Genomic DNA, 16,938 nt, shown 5'->3' with positions numbered 1-16,938 from the left:
ACATAACAGAATAGATTGTGTTTATTTAGTTCAACTTATTCAAAAATACCAGAACAATTAGTCAGTGATAATCTTATTTTTTAAATATTTTCAGACGATATGACACAAATTTAAATTATATTTATCATGAGCTCATTGGTGGTGATTTAAAGTTTGATGATTTTAAAGAAATTTGTAGTGAATGTTGTAATGATCAATTTAGATTTTTTTATGGTAGACATGACTAGGAAATCGAACAAAGTTAAGTTCAGAAATCAAACAGAAAATTTCCAAATGGTACAAAAAAGTTAACTTTATGTTTTTCATTTCTAAGAAATGTCTGTAAAATATGATCCAGAAGTAGAAGAGAAAAGAACGATTAAAAGAAGAATTTAAAAATGGAAAGGAAATAACCACAAACAGATCACACAACCTTAGAAAAGAAGATTAACAAGTTATCGATTCTATTGACAAAATTAAAAAAGGAATTCAATGATTAGGTGATAATGCATTTAAAGCAACTGAAGAAAATAAAGAAACTGAAAAACAAATGATCCTTATAATCAACATTATTTAGAAGACTTTAATAATGTTCCACCGATTAAACATATAATAGCGATAAAGGAGATTATACATTTAGTGAATCAGAACTATAAGGTTAATTAACGAAATGTGAAGAAGAGAGAAAAAGGATAGCTCCAAAAGAAGAACAATCCATCTAAAAAAAATATAAGTGAAATAATGTCAGAATATTTCATTCACAGTCAAGATAAAGTTTTTAGATTAAGATCTGGTGGTGAATTTGAATTTGTTGACAGATTATCAGTAAAATTTGATGAAGGTAAATTAACTATTGGTAATAGGTCATATGAAGGTACAGATTGGTTAATGAATCTTTGAACTAAAAGACAGATAACCAGATAACTATTGATGACATGAATACACTATTTATGGGTTCTGATTTATCAAATTATGCAGATATATCATATATTTTTGGGAGCATTATATTGTGATATAATCTAAATAAAATAAAATTGACTAGAGGAATTAAGTATAAACAATTGATAAAAGAATTTGATTACTTTTTCCAGCATTGGGACAAAAACTTCAGATGATTCACTCAAAAGTGAGGAAGAAAAAATTGCTGAAGTTTTAGTAAAAAAATATTCGGAGACACCAATCTAATACGTTTGGATGATGTCCATCAATTAATTGATAAATTAGTAGTAATTCATGTGGAAGAATTAGCTGAAAATAAAAATAATCACAATGAAAAAGTGGGAATAATGGAAATGCTGGCAAATAAATTTATTGATTACATCATCAACAATCCAAGAGGAATTTCGTACTTCATCAGAATTTTGAACATTCTGCCACAGACATTTTGGAAAAGTGAAAAACATGGTAAAGGATTAGTCAATTGGATTTTAAATAATTTAGCAATTCTAGAGATGCATCTACCAGGATATTCACACTGCAGAACTTTTACTAAACTGGAAGAAAAATTAACACCTGGTCATCCAGGAATAAATAAATTAGATGAAGACTGTAAAAAACATGATGTTGCAGGTGGAGATAATAAAGATTTAGAAAAAGATGTAAAGCAAATAAAGAACATCAATTTGCTCCAAACGAAAGAATGCATAAAGTGATGCTTTATTAGGAGAAAAATTAGCAACAATTTCAGTAAGAGGAATAATGTATGGAAAGATAAAATTAGGTAGGATTTGATGCTGAGGACAATTGTTGGGGAGCATCTTAATTCTTATAAATTTTTAATCTCTGTAAATGAATAATTATTAAACTAGTTAACTATTTGGGAAATAATGATCTCTACTACAATGCTGAGAGAGCACAAAATTTGAATAAAGTGATTTGTGGTCATTTGTGTCTAATTGTGTTAAAATTGCTGTCAGATAATTAAAAGTTTAATGATATTTTAGATGCTAATAAATGGAGATATTTGGAAATAAGCTCACTAATGATTTTCATTCATGAGAACCTAAAAGCTATTATACAATTAATTTTAAATATCAAAAATATTCAATCATCAGTAAACTTAAAAAAGACTAACGTAATTAAACAATTTCAGAAAGAATGAAATGCCTTTTCCAGTTACCTACAGTTTATATTGGATTTAAAGGTACAAGAATTACAAATGTAAATAATCTAATAGAAGCAAAAGATGTAGTGAACAAACAATATTTACAGAATGAATTATCGAAACTTGTTGCAAAACCGAAGACAGCAAGATACTTGCAGATTTAATGCAAAGAAATGGAATTTATGATGATATCATCAAACATCTTAATAATCAAATAAATAACATGAAAAATAAGTCCCCATCATGCATTGTATAAAATACTTATACTAGAAAGTAAACTTAAAGGTATTAGATTCGAAAATTAATAATTTACATGCAAAACTTGGTAAAAATCAAAAAGTACTGAAGTCTTTCGAACAAAATTAAAATTTTTATAAATTCTTATTCTATATAAATGGGTAATTATAATCACATCTACGATTTGAAATGTAAAAAAAATTACTGAAACACATAATCCTCACAGAGTAGCAATTAAAAATGGAAGGCACAGAATTGAAGTTATTTCTAAAGTATATATAACTGAAAAGAGTATATTCGTTAAAAAAAGTTTTGTAGCTCAAGGAATAAGTATATGTGAAGAAATTATTAATGAATTACATTAAACAAAAAGAAAAATTTTAAAAGAAGAAATGTAGTTTCTCTTCATATAGATGATTTATATCAAGCTGATCTAGTAGAAATGGATTCAGGTAATCTGAAAGGAACTTCAAAAATAAATAAAAGCTGTAAATACTTATTAACAGTTATAGATGTTTTTCAAAATTTGCTTGGGCTATTCCAGTTATAGATATAACAGGTAAGAATGTACTTGATGCTTTTGAAAAAAAGTTTAGAGAAGACCAAAAACCAAAAAATTCATGAACAGGACCTGGAAAAGAATTTTACAATAAAGATTGTCAGGAACTGATGAAAAATATAATATCAACCATTATTCAGCTTTTACAGGGTAATAGCACTTGCTGTTGGATGACTTCATAGAACACTTTTGGAAAAGATGTCAAAGAGATTTAGTCTTCAAGGAAATCATAAATGGATTAATCTAGTTTCGAAATTAGTTGATGAAATACAACACAAAACATTCAGATATAAAAATGAACCTGATAGAAGCTAATGAATAAACTTATAAACCCACCTACTATTATGTCTAATGAGAAAGTGAAATTCACAAAAGGAGAAAAAGATTGAAACAATGAACATAAAGGAATATTTCACAAGGGATATTCTGCAACCTGGTCAAAAGAAATTTTTGAAACTGAATCTGTTATTCATTCTAATCCAGTCATATACAAATTGAAAGTTATCAAAGGACACTTTCATGAACAATAATTACAGAAAACAAAATATCCATATGCATATCATCATAAAAAAATACTGAAAAAGAAAGAAGACAAAGTTTATGTTAAATGTTTATATTTGGCAATTCAGTAAATAGTTGGGTAAATAAATGTAACGTTATTTCATAGAAGTTCGACCAATTTTTCTTGATGAAAGTATAGCTGAAAGTTACACTTAAATTCCATTTACTTTTTGAAACCTAGTGCCTAGCACGAAAATCAAATTATCTTAATAGAGAAAAAGTTCGTATTTTTATGAATACTTTAAAAAACAAATTGTAAATATTTAAATTCAGTGGTCGCTTTTCCAATCACTGACTCTTTAAGTTAAATTTTGGTAAAGGTAGATGTATATCCAAATTTAAAACATATTATATCATTAACCAGGTTTTTTGTGAATAACTATCCAAAGTATTTAAATAATTTCAGGGACAAATAATTCTTAAAGTTTCTGTCATTCAGTGATATAAATTTACTGAATTTGGTACATAATTAATTCTTAAAAATTTTTCACAGTTTAGATCACTATTTCTGAAAATATCTATTTGATTTTGTGCTTTTTTAAATTGTGTCAGAGTAACATAATATTCATAATTAAAATAAAACAATCTTAAAATAACAAAAGTTGATCTTAAATTTTCATTAACTGTTTGAAGAACAACATGAGATAATAATGTATTGAATGCTTCATTTCTTATGTTTATTACATCTAAAGCAATATTAACTATTTCTTCCAAATTATCTATTCGTTTCTCATTCACTTTATTTATTTCTTGTAAATATTTTATTGATTTTTACTGGGATCTACAATTTCTTTTCTAATCATACACTCATCATGTTCGCGAATTGCTGCTAAAAACTTTACACTTACCAAATCTTGAAATTTATCAGATTTTTAAAATTTTGATTTCATAATTAAAGAGTACAATCCAGGTTCATTAATAAAATGTGTTTCAGGATGCTAGAGAAACGAATCTATCTCTATTAAATTTTTATATCTACTATGATGGTTTTCTCTAACTTGATCTTCCTCGTGCCTTCTTGGTGTTTGTAAATTCTAAAAGTTTAGCAACATCGTTTGCTTTAAACCAATACTTTCATCAACAATTACATACACTTGCTTACCATTGTAGTCAAGCTTGTTATTAACAAGCTATATGATACCCTCCATTTTTATAGAACAACAATATATCACATAAATTAAAAGTTTATAGCAGGCACATTGAAAATTTCGTCATAAATATTTTTATCATCTCATTTTTCATCAACAATATCATTGGATAGGTCACATAATTTCTCAATGAAATATGATAGACTGCAAAGTGAATATTCTGCATTCCTTTACTTTTATCTTTTCTGAAATAAATATAAAGTATATGTTATACTAAATTATAATCTACACATTCATTTTTAATCACATAACATATTTTATCTTAGTTAGGTCTTCCACTATTATAAATGGATAATCTTACTCAAAGATGATGTTTGGACAATAAAGCACCAACTTCAAAATAATTTTTCTTGGTGTATTGCTTAGATTTGGCAATGTAAATAATTTGTTCTTTCTTCATCTCTACTAGATCAGTTACTACATCCCTTAAATAAAAACGCATTTTTTTCTTTTCTAACAGCTGTAGTTGTAATTGTTCTTTTTGAACAGATGCAATATAGTTTAGATAATTTAACATATCTTCGATTATTATGTAATAATCTTTAATTTCATTGTCAACCTTAGTTTTTAAACTCATAACTAGTTTTTTGAAATTTCTAACAGATAATATAATCCAAGTTTTTTGAACTAAATTATTTTGTGTTAATTGTTTGATCTCATGTTTAATACATAAATGTTAAAGCTCGAGGTTCATCACATTTTATTTCAGTGAATTCTAGGTTATAATTTGTCAAAGATTTAATTAAACCACACTTCACGTATTTAAAATTTTCAGAGGTGCTGTTCCACACCCCTGGTTTTAATGTTTCAGGCCTTCCACTCAGAAGACCTGGATTGTTACTGTAATTTTCAGCCAGGACGCTCATCCCAGCTGAACTTCCATACTTACTTAAGTATAAAATATTATTAGTTATTAAAACATCTTTCTGATTAAATAAAGTAACCCAAATATCGTTAAACCAACTTCCTAAATTATATTGATATTTCTTTTTCTGAATAAACTCAAAATATTCATCTTATATATTTCTGAACTAGTAACTGCTGCATTAGATGTACTCGGAAATGTCTCCATTTATATCCAATAATAATACATTACATAAAAATATTTACCCAGGTTTCAGTAATTTACTTAATTGTGTGTCATTATAGACCACAATTTCTTTTTCATACAATGTATATTGTACTGAAAACTTATAAATGAAATAAAAAGTACGCAGTAGAAATCCTAGTGACTGTAAACAAATCAAGAGTGTAAATATTTTAACTTTACAGCAAATTAGGCCACAGCAAGAAGAATATGGATTCATTTACTAAGGAATAATTTTAATTATTCTAATCGAAAATTCCCTTTACAAATTGAAGTTTAGAAGTGTAAGAAATGTGGAGAAGTCTATTAGTAATTTTTGCTCACATAAATATACAAATGATAAGCATACTCCCATTTGGAAAGAATGTTACAAAATCATTAGGGAAATAAGTATGATAATCAACAAGTTCTTTGTGTATGTGGAAAATATATTTCATCTGACTATTGCAAGAACCATTTAAAAACAGCTTTTAAAGATGAACATACTAAACTATTGTTATCTATGAAAACTATATATGTGATAATTCAACCAAGGAAGGTATAAACTGTCATGAATTTAAAAATTTTGAATCTTTTTACTCGAATCTTACATATAAAAGAGAAACAGTCAAGTAGATACATGATTTATATTCAGGATTATATAAAAACAAAATAAAATTAATAGAATTTCGAATGATGTGAATGATGATGAACAACAGACTGCAAAAAATGTATACACTCTAAAGAAATTAAAGATTGTAGTTGTTTTTACTTTAACTTTTCATCTAGGAACAAGCTCTTGAATAAATGTAAGATTTGTCAACCAGAAGATAAGCTAAAAAGAAAAATGGTGTGAAAATGTGGAAAAGAAATTATTACAAGTGATGTCAAAAAAAATTAAAGTCAGTCCAACATACAAAATTGACTGAAGGTAAAATTTAGTTGCTATTTTAACAAGAATTCTCATTTATTGCAAACCTAATTTTTTATGTCTATAAATAAGGACTAAAGTGGAAGCATCGTTAAGAAAGTTTAAAGTCACTCAATTTTGTGATTATGGCAGAAGGAATAATTTAAAAATATATATAGTAGATTTAGAAAAGGTGGTTTAATTAATTTAATCATTTCAAATAATTTACCTCCTCCCACAAGGACTCTTGGTAGTTTGAAAGTAAGGGATCTCAAAGCTACAGCTAAAAATCTTGGTATTAGAGGATACAGTAAAGGAATCAGAGTTAATTAATGCTATTGTGTTACAGTAGTTTCAAATTCATCCTTAATTATTTCAGAAGACTAGATCAAGACCAACACGAGTACCTAATATAAATAATATTTGGAGATTTGATTATTGAAAAAACCTGAGCACCGAGACAAGACAATATAATGAAACTAGATCAGATTCATCCAATCAGTAGCAAATTATTTGAACAAGAAAAAGATACTGAACAATCTAAAAAGCATTTACTTGAGGTTCAAGATATAAGATACAGATTTAATGAAAAATTTCAAGCTTGATTTGTTGACTATAAAATTGTGTTTAATGATGCTAATATTACTAAACTCTATAGTGTTAATGAGGAAACAGATTATATAACGAAAGCACTCAATTCTATGGTTGCAGTAGCAAAAAAAAGAACTAATTATACAAAGGGAGATAAGTTGAATAAACATCCGAAAATTAAAAAATGTTTTATCCATTTTCTACAGGATATAATGCATCAGATAATATTCTAGAAGCTGCTTAAATTTTGTTGAATAAAATCAGAGATATATTGACGTCTGATGATACTATTGACAGAGGAGATGTTTTAATGTTCAGATGACAGCAATTTTTAGATGCAGCAATGGGAAAGGTAAAAAAATAATCAGTCTAAGTCAAGACAAAAAGACTAAAGGATGTATCACAAGAATTAATAATAATGATAATGTGTGTTGTTCTAGGGCAATAATAGTTGCATTAGCACACCAGCAAATAATATTTTGGCAGAGAACTAACTACGAATGAGATTAAGAAAGTTAGAGAAGGAGATAAATACAAATTACAAGAAAGGTAACAGACATATTATGCAATCAATTGGGTGAATATAACGAAGAACGCTTTACTTTAGATGACATTAAAAATGTTGAAGAATTGTTGGATATTCAAATAAATAATGTATGTGCTGAGAATTTCAATTCAGTTATCTATAGTGGTTCTGAGAAAGAAATAAAGATTTATCTGTATATAGACCACAACTATTTTGATGTACTTAACAGTATGAAGGCTTTCTTGGGATCAGTATATTTTTGTAATAAACGTAATAAGACATATAACAAGTACAAACATAATTGCAAAATGGCAAGAAAAATCAGGATACCATTCAATGGTCCAGAATACGAAACCGTCAAAAACTGGAACTACAATAGATACTTTTACAATGAAGAACGCTTAAACAGTCACCAAGAAGCTTGTAATACAGCTTATAAACGTAAAAGATGTAACAAGATTTGTTTGAGATCCAAAGAACATAAATGTGGCTTTGAACTTAGCAAAAACTTAATTAAGTGATTAAAATTGAAAATCGTAACTATTACATGCAATGCGAATTTTATAAATGTGGTATCTGTGAAAGAAAATTTATGAAGATTTTATAGCTCAAGGTTATCCAAATTGTAATAAAGATGGTTGTTCTATTAATGGAGAATTTAAAGATTTTTCTGTTTAGCAATGCTGGGAATGTGAAAAATAGTTGCTGATAAACGGTTTGAGTGTTGTGAAGATGGATTCCCTAAGAGAGTGACTTGCATCCATGCTGAAAGATATATATGGTTTGATTATGAAGCTCAACAAGAAATTGGTATACATATTCTGAATCCCACAATAGTCCACAATTTTAGAGATACTGTTTCTAAATTTAAGACAAATTAGGAATTCTTTAGTTGGATGATATCTGAGCAAAACAAGTATTACACATTCATAGCTCAGTACGCTAAATGATACAATACACAATTCTTTTTGAAGTACTATGTTGAAAATACAAGAAAACGATATGCTGTCTACACAGGAACTAAATTTGTATTATTGGAAATAAAACAGTTAGGTCTAAAAATTATAGATAGCAGTAAATTTGTACAAGGTCCAATTACTAGTTTTCCAAACATATATGTTGTGAAATAATTGAAAACAGGATATTTTCCACATTTATTCAATACACAAAAAACGGAAATTACATAGGATCAATTCCAGATACTCGATATAATTGTGTTAACATTATGAAACATAAGGTTAGAGAAGCATTTCTCAAATGACATAGCTCCAAAGTTAAAGAAAATTATGTGTTCAATGTAAAGAAACAAATTAATGAATGCTGTAATTCTGATGTAGATATTTTGAGAAGAGGTTGTTTGAAATTACGAAAACAATTTCGAGAGGTAGCTAATATTGATCGATTTCATTATTTAACAATTGCAAGTTGTGTATGGCTATTTACAGATCTAAATATTTACATTAAAATACAATCGTTTTTTCATGATGAACAAAACTAGAATTATAGTAAAGAATCTGTAGGCTGGTTAAACATTTTAAACAATAACAATGTCTCATTTGCATTTTAATGGTGGAGAAGTAAAAATAGCCAGTGCAAATATAGATGGATTTGATAAAGAAAATAATACTGTTTATCAATACTATGGTTGTTTTTCGCTTGGTTGTAAAAATGTTTTAAAACTGAGATGGTTAACAATAAAAATAAAGAAACCATGGATGACCTTTATCAAAAGACTTTAACAAGAAGTGCAGAAATACGAAATGCGAGATATAATTTAGTAGATATGTGGAATTGTTCAGCAGAGTATAAAAAGCTTAAGGAATTAAAACAATTGCCTGAAATTTTTGAAACATTAAATCCAAGAGATGTTTTTTATGCTGGTCAAACAAATGCTGTAAAATTAAGAGCTGAAGCAGATGGTGTTAGCACAAAAATAAGATATGATTATGTGTGCAGTCTTTATCCAAGTGTACAATATTATGATTATTATTCTGAGGGACATGAAACAAAAATATGTAGACCAAGATATTATTGAAAAAAATTGGTATGGATTTATAAAATGTAAAGTATTGGCACCTAGAAGATTGTATTATCCTGTTTTACCTGTAAGAATAAATGAAACACTGTTGTTTCCTTTGTGTGTCAAATGTGCTCAAGAAAAAAGTAAATAAATGCAGTCACACTGATTAAGAAAGAAGTTTTATTGCAACTTGGGTAACTGATGAAGTAAAGTGGGCTGTAGAAATGGCATACAAAATTTTAGGTGTGTATGAAGTACAGGATTTTAGAAATAAAAACAACATGTTGCTTAAACATTATGTAATAGATTTTGTGAAAAGTAAAATTAGGAACCAGTCAACATGGTTTTGAAATTGATGAAGAGTATACCAAAACAGTTAAAGAGAACTTAGATATTGGTTTAGATCCTGATAGAATAATGGAAAATCCAGGAAAACAAGCTGTTGCTAAGATATGTCTTAATTCATTATGAGGAAAATTTGGACAAAGGCAAAATATGATTCAAACAGAATATGTAACTAATTTACAGTGATTTTAATAGATACTATTGGCTGATCGATTAAATAATATTGATATAAGTTTTCTTAACGACAATATGCTTCAGATGAAGTACAATTTGAAGGATTATTATGTACAAAACAATTCAACTACAAATATTTTTATAGCTACATTCACTACATCAAATGCAAAGCTTAGATGATAGGTTGATTAAACAAGGGAAAAAATGGTACATATTTTGATACCGATTATGTAATATATATTGATGATGACAAAGTCAATTTAGAAAAAGGTTGAATGTTGGGTGAATGGACTGATGTGTTTGGAGATAATAAACTATGCTTCAGCCCGCCCAAAAAGTTATTATTATGAGAAAAATGTTAAAAGCACAGTGATAAAGATAAAGGGCTTCACTGTAAACTATAAAAATATTTCAAAGCTGAATGGCGAATCTATGATAAGATTATCTGAGTGTGAAGTGAAAGAAAAGATACAATTATAATAACATCAGATCACTAGAGATGTTGATACTAAAAATCTAGTTAATGAACCAGCTAAGAAAGAGTTCTCATTTCAGTATGATAAAAGAGCAGTTCTAGAAAATTATGATACAGTGCCTTATGGATTTAAAAATTATTTATTATTTAATAGGATTAAAATAATTCTTCTATATCTTCTAATGTAAGAATAAAATTCATACCACATTTCTTTACCAGTGATATTTTATTATTTGAATTTTATTGTATTCTCTATCTTCTACATCTCTAATTACTGAGTAAGAAACTGTTAAAAATAACAAATTGGCTTTAATATAATTTGTAAGTAGGCTGTTTAGTTTAGATTTTTATATGGGTAATGCCACGTAGCGCTCTATATGAAAATCACTGGCTGTGCTGTGTGCAGTATGTGGCTAGTTTGCATTGTTGTCTGCCATTGTTGTCATGAACTGCTACAGCTGGATGTGAACAGCGCGTAGCGTTGGGCAGTTGGAGGTGAGCCGCCAGCAGTGGTGGATGTGGGGAGAGAGATGGCGGAGTTTTGTAATACTGGATGTCAATTATGAATATTAAGGTAAATACATTGTTTGTTCTCTATTAATATCTTTCATTTGCTAACTATCCCTATCAGTAGTTAGTGCCTTCAGTAGTTTGAATCTTTTATTTAGCTGGCAGTAGTGGCGCTTGCTGTATTGCAGTAGTTCCAGTAACGAAGATTTTTGTGAGGTAAGTGATTTGTGAAAGGTATAGGTTAAAGTTAGTCAGGGCCATTGTTTTGTAGGGATTATTGAAAGTCAGATTGCGTTGCGCTAAAAACATTGTGTGTCAGGTTAAGCACAGTCTTGCATAAATTGTTTTAAGGGGACGTTTCATATGTCGACCCTTAGCCTAGGATACCTCACTGGAATCTTCTGATTTTTTCTTGTAGTTTGTGTATTTAGTGTAGCTTTTGTTTATTGCTAGTGTGTAATTGTAGAGAGAATCTCCTTTTTAGTTGCAGTCTTTCATTGTTGTACTGTAAAACAGTTGTGGCATGCATGTAGATTTGCACCAAGTATTTCGCAGCTGCAATTAACTAGATATTATTTTCAGTGCTATGTTAATGTGTTCTCTTATTTTTGCTCTTCAAATTGTGTTTTTCTGTGTTATCGTGTGAAATATTGTCACAATAATGGCGTGTGAAAAACGTAACACTCGGCTCCAAAGTAAACTGAGAAACGACAGTGAAGACGAAAGCAATGTGTTAGCGCCACTGTGTAATGAGTTAACTAATGTTCAAAGTAGTAATTTGGTAACTGTGCATAGGGAAATGGAGCGGGCGTCAAACAATGGCGTAGACAGTCAAACAGGTAGTGAACAGGGAAGCATTATCGATCGATCGGTCGGCAACAGCTCGCCTCAGGAATCCGAAATGATAGGACACAATTTTGCAAATACTGTAGATTCAGGTTTTGCGTCCTCACCGTTTTCTCAAATGAGTCAAGACACATTTTCTGCTTGTCAAAATGTGAATGCTGCCGGTGAAAACGCACTGCCAAAAAGCATAGAGAAACAGATTCCAGACACTAATACATTATTATTGCAATTAATGCAACAAATGGAACAAAATCAGAGACAGATGGGACAAAATCTTCAAAAGTTAGACACAGTGGAACAACACCAGAGACAAACACAGCAAAAGTTAGACACAATGGAACAAAATCTTAAAAAGTTAGACACAGTGGAACAAAATCTTCAAAAGTTAGACACAATGGAACAACACCAGAGACAAACACAGCAAAAGTTAGACACAGTGGAACAAAATCTTCAAAAGTTAGACACCACACTTGAACAAACACGTGAAGATTTAACTACTGAATTACATAACATTGAATCGAAATGTCAAAAAGCCTGTAATGACGTAAAAACACAAATTTGTGAGCATTTTCAGCCTATTTTTTCGCGGCATGAAAATGCATTACAGAATCACGAAGCAGCCATAAAAGAGCTGCAAACCATTGTTCATGAAAATCATGAGACCTTGTGGGCTAAAATTGACTCAGTTGCATCTACCGATTCGGTTACGCAACTGGCAAAAACTCAGGAAAACTTAAAGAACACAGTAGATTCGATTTCAACACAAATGGACACTCTGAAACTTGGTTCAGAAAAACACACTGAGGAAATGTGTTCACTATCGGAGAAAGTAGCTGAACTTTCGGATCAGGTCACTAACTTATCTACAAAGGTAGATGATGATCTGAATGACACAAGACCCGTAGCCTTCACTGACACAGAAGAGTATGAACAAATAAGAAAATTCAAACAAAATCAGAATCAAATTAATACGCAATACAAAAGAGAAATGCGGGAAGTACAAGATCAGCTGACACAGGTAATACAAGAATTACGTATTTCAGAGGACACTCGCGCCCCAATAAGGGAAGAGGGACATAGAAATACGGAACAGCCACAAAATAATAACACAGGGCATTTCGGTAATTATGAAAGAAATTGGCAAGGTACACCGAATTTTGAGATGGAACCGCCGACACGACGTAACAGTGACCGATATGCTACTCGCCGACACGATGATTTTGACTATAAGCTGTTCATTACTACACGTAAATTCAAAACATTTAAGAATTCTGCCAACGACATTCATCCACAAACGTGGCTCCATCAATTCTCTCATTGTTTTCCTCCCAACTGGTCATTGGAGCACAGGTTAGAATTTATGTGTGGCTACTTGGAGAATGAACCAGCTGTAAGAATGCGATCGGTCATTCACGATTGCCACAGTGAAGGAGAATTTTACCATACCTTCCTCTCAGCATATTGGTCTCAAGCCACACAGGACCGAGTAAAACATAGCATCATGATGACGAAACACTTCGAACAATCTGAATTTTCCAGTCTTGTGAAATATTTTGAAGACATGTTGCACAAGAATCAATACCTGTCAAACCCATACAGCCCCTCAGAACTCATCCGCATTTGCTTAATCAAACTGCCTGAAAATTTACGACATATTATTTTAGCAGGACGTTGCAAAGACGACATTGAAGCTTTTCAGGGACTGTTACAAGAATTAGAAATTGACACAGACAGTCGCGGGATGCGAAAACAGGAAAACAATCACTACAGGTCACATCCGTCACAATTCCGTGACGACAGAAACGATAACTGGACGCGACAAGGCTATTCTCACCACACAAATCGTGACCAAAATAGACACCACCCGTATGACAACCGTTGGCAGAGTAGTAATAATTACAGGGAAAGATCACCTCTAAGCAGTAATGACTATCACAGAGACAATCAGAGAAACAGACAATATGGGAACAAAACCAATTATTATCAAGGGAGACAGAATAACTTCAGACGCAACGGTCCAGCACGCAGTTACGACTCAGGGAGAAATCCTCCACCACGTGACAGACAAGAAAGAAACTATGTAAACTACCGACAAAACGACAGACGTGAATTTCATCAGAACTGGCGGGTTTCTAACAGAGCTGGGCCCTCTGGTCAACGTGAATTTGTAGAAGTTAGGTCTCCAAATCCCAATAACGACGCGCGCCAACAAAGAGACAATAGGCAATGACTCACACCACTGGCAGCCATAATACGTACTTATGAAACTGACGACGGAGCTGCCGTAGCTAGTAATTACGTAAAAATGGAAGACATTAGGGACATCTTACTCCAGGAACACGACGTAAAACATAACAACATTGCATATCCTGTGATTCACATTACTGTAAATGACGTAAAATTTACGGCAGTACTTGACTCTGGCAGTCCCATTTCAGTAATTAGTGAAACAGCTTTTAGCAAATGCAACAAATCGAACGATTGCCCCACACTTCCGTTACGTAAGATTAAATTACAAGGTGCAATCTTTGGAAAAAGTGTAGATGTACGCCAACAAACCAATTTAGAATTCGTTTGCCAAAGCCACAGCTTCTCTATGAACTTTCTTATTGTTCCATTATTGTCGACGGAAATTATACTGGGAGTAGACTTTTTGAATGAATACAAAGCAATCTTAAGCTTTCACGATGCTGAAATAAGTTTAGAGAAAGAAGGTAAGTCAATAGCTTTGAAATTTGAAGACTGGCTCTCAAACCATGATGAGGAAATTAATCGGCTTTACCTTCTGTTAGATAACAGTTCGGAATTTTCTACGGAACTAGACACTAACAATCACTCTGCAAGTACTGACAGGGATGACATCGACGGAATATTTGAAATTAATGAGTTAATTCAGAATAAAATTCAAACAATTGAGAATTGTAATGACACTGATAGGCAGGACCTTTTTGAGATTTTACAAGCACATTCCACAGTTTTTACTCACAAAACAGGAACAATCAAGGGATTTCAATACCAATTTCGTGTTCGTGAGCATACTAAATTTTGTGTTAGACCATACGTAATTCCAGCACATTATAGGGACCGTGTTAGAACAGAAATACAATCTATGCTTGACGAGGGCATTATTGAGCCTGCAGTAAGCTCATACAACAATCCGTTACATGTTGTTGAGAAGAAAAATGGATCGATCAGACTTGTCTTAGATTCGAGACAAATCAATACTATCATTATTCCTGAAACAGACAGGCCGCAGACGATGGAAGAACTTCTTCAAAATTTTAATGGTGTAAAAGTGTTGTCTTCCATTGATCTCAGATCCAGCTTTTATCAGATCGAACTTCATCCAGAATGCAGAAAATACACAGCTTTCCTTTGTTTCGGCGTTTGTTATCAGTTTCGGAAACTTCCTTTTGGTTTGAACATTTCTTCGGCAGCATTCATTCGTGGGTTAAATTCCATATTACCTGAGTTGTTAAAACGTCACATCACCTTATATGTGGACGATATTCTAATAGCAGAAGCTTCATGGGAACAACATAACCGCATCCTCGACAGTTTGTTACGTATTTTTGTAGAGTCTGGAATTACAGTTAACTTGGAAAAGTCTGAATTCGGTAGGTCAAAGGTGAAGTTTTTGGGACATATTATTTCTTCTGAAGGCATTCAGCCGGATCCTGAAAAGTTAGAAGCAATCAGAGCCATTCCAGTTCCATCCACAAAAAGACAAGTCCGCAGTTTTCTAGGTCTCGTAAATTTTTACCGTCGTTTTCTGAATATGCAAATTCTAGTTACACCAAAACTTTGTTCTCTCACTGGAAAAAATACTATTTGGAACTGGGACGAACAAGCACAGTTGGAATTCAATTCTTTGAAAGAAGCGTTACTTCACGCGCCAATACTAGCTCATCCAGATCTGTCACAAGATTTCTGCCTTAGCACGGATTCTTCTAAAGTCGGTCTTGGTGCCCACTTATTTCAAGAAGCCATAGAAAATGACACTACTGTACAGAAAACCATTGCTTTTGCTAGCCGAGTGCTAACAAAATCTGAAAAAAATTATTCCGTTACTGAATTAGAAGCTTTAGCTATCGTTTGGGCATTTAACAAATTCCGTTTCTTTCTTTCTGGTAAGCACGTAAAAGTATACAGTGATCATCGTGCATTACAATTTCTTATGTCTTCAAAATTAAATCATGATAGGTTAAAACGTTGGGCATTGTTTCTGCAAGAATTCCGCTTCACAATAGTCTACATTCCCGGCAAGGAGAACATTGTTGCGGACGCGCTGTCACGCGCACCGGCTGGGCTTGAGAAAAGTAGCACAGAAGGCAACCTCGAGAAAAATTTCAGTATTCTTTACATTCAGAAAGTCGCCTTTGAAAACTTCATCACCACATCTTTAAAGGACATTGCTCATGAACAAGATAAAGATCCGATTTGGAAAGACATCAAAAGTAAATGGCATGAAAAGACACACACGCAGATTCGGCATTATTACCTGGTTAGAAACAACATACTCTTCAAACGCTGCACTGTTGATGACAAGCTATGGGTACTTTGCATTCCAGACGATTTTGTTAATAAGCTCATTTGGTACATTCATTTCAGCTACGCACATTTTGGCCCACGAAAATGTTATCATATTCTTCGAACGACTTGTTATTTTAACAATATGGAAAAGCGAATTCGAAGAGTCTTGTCTATTTGTAAACTTTGTCAAAAGGCGAAACCATCTACTATCTCACATCGTGCTCCGTTGTTTCCAATTATTCCTTCTAAATTAAAAGAATTTGCTGCTGTTGATCTTTTGGGACCCCTTGTCAGAACATCGAATGGATTTTCGTACGTTCTAGTCGCTGTTGAACTTACTTCAAAATTTGTTTC

Source organism: Schistocerca cancellata, chromosome 7, assembly GCF_023864275.1.
Source record: "Schistocerca cancellata isolate TAMUIC-IGC-003103 chromosome 7, iqSchCanc2.1, whole genome shotgun sequence".
Taxonomy (NCBI): Eukaryota; Metazoa; Arthropoda; class Insecta; order Orthoptera; family Acrididae; genus Schistocerca; species Schistocerca cancellata.
The sequence above is the reverse complement of the archived record's forward strand: the minus strand, read 5'-3'. Positions refer to the sequence as shown.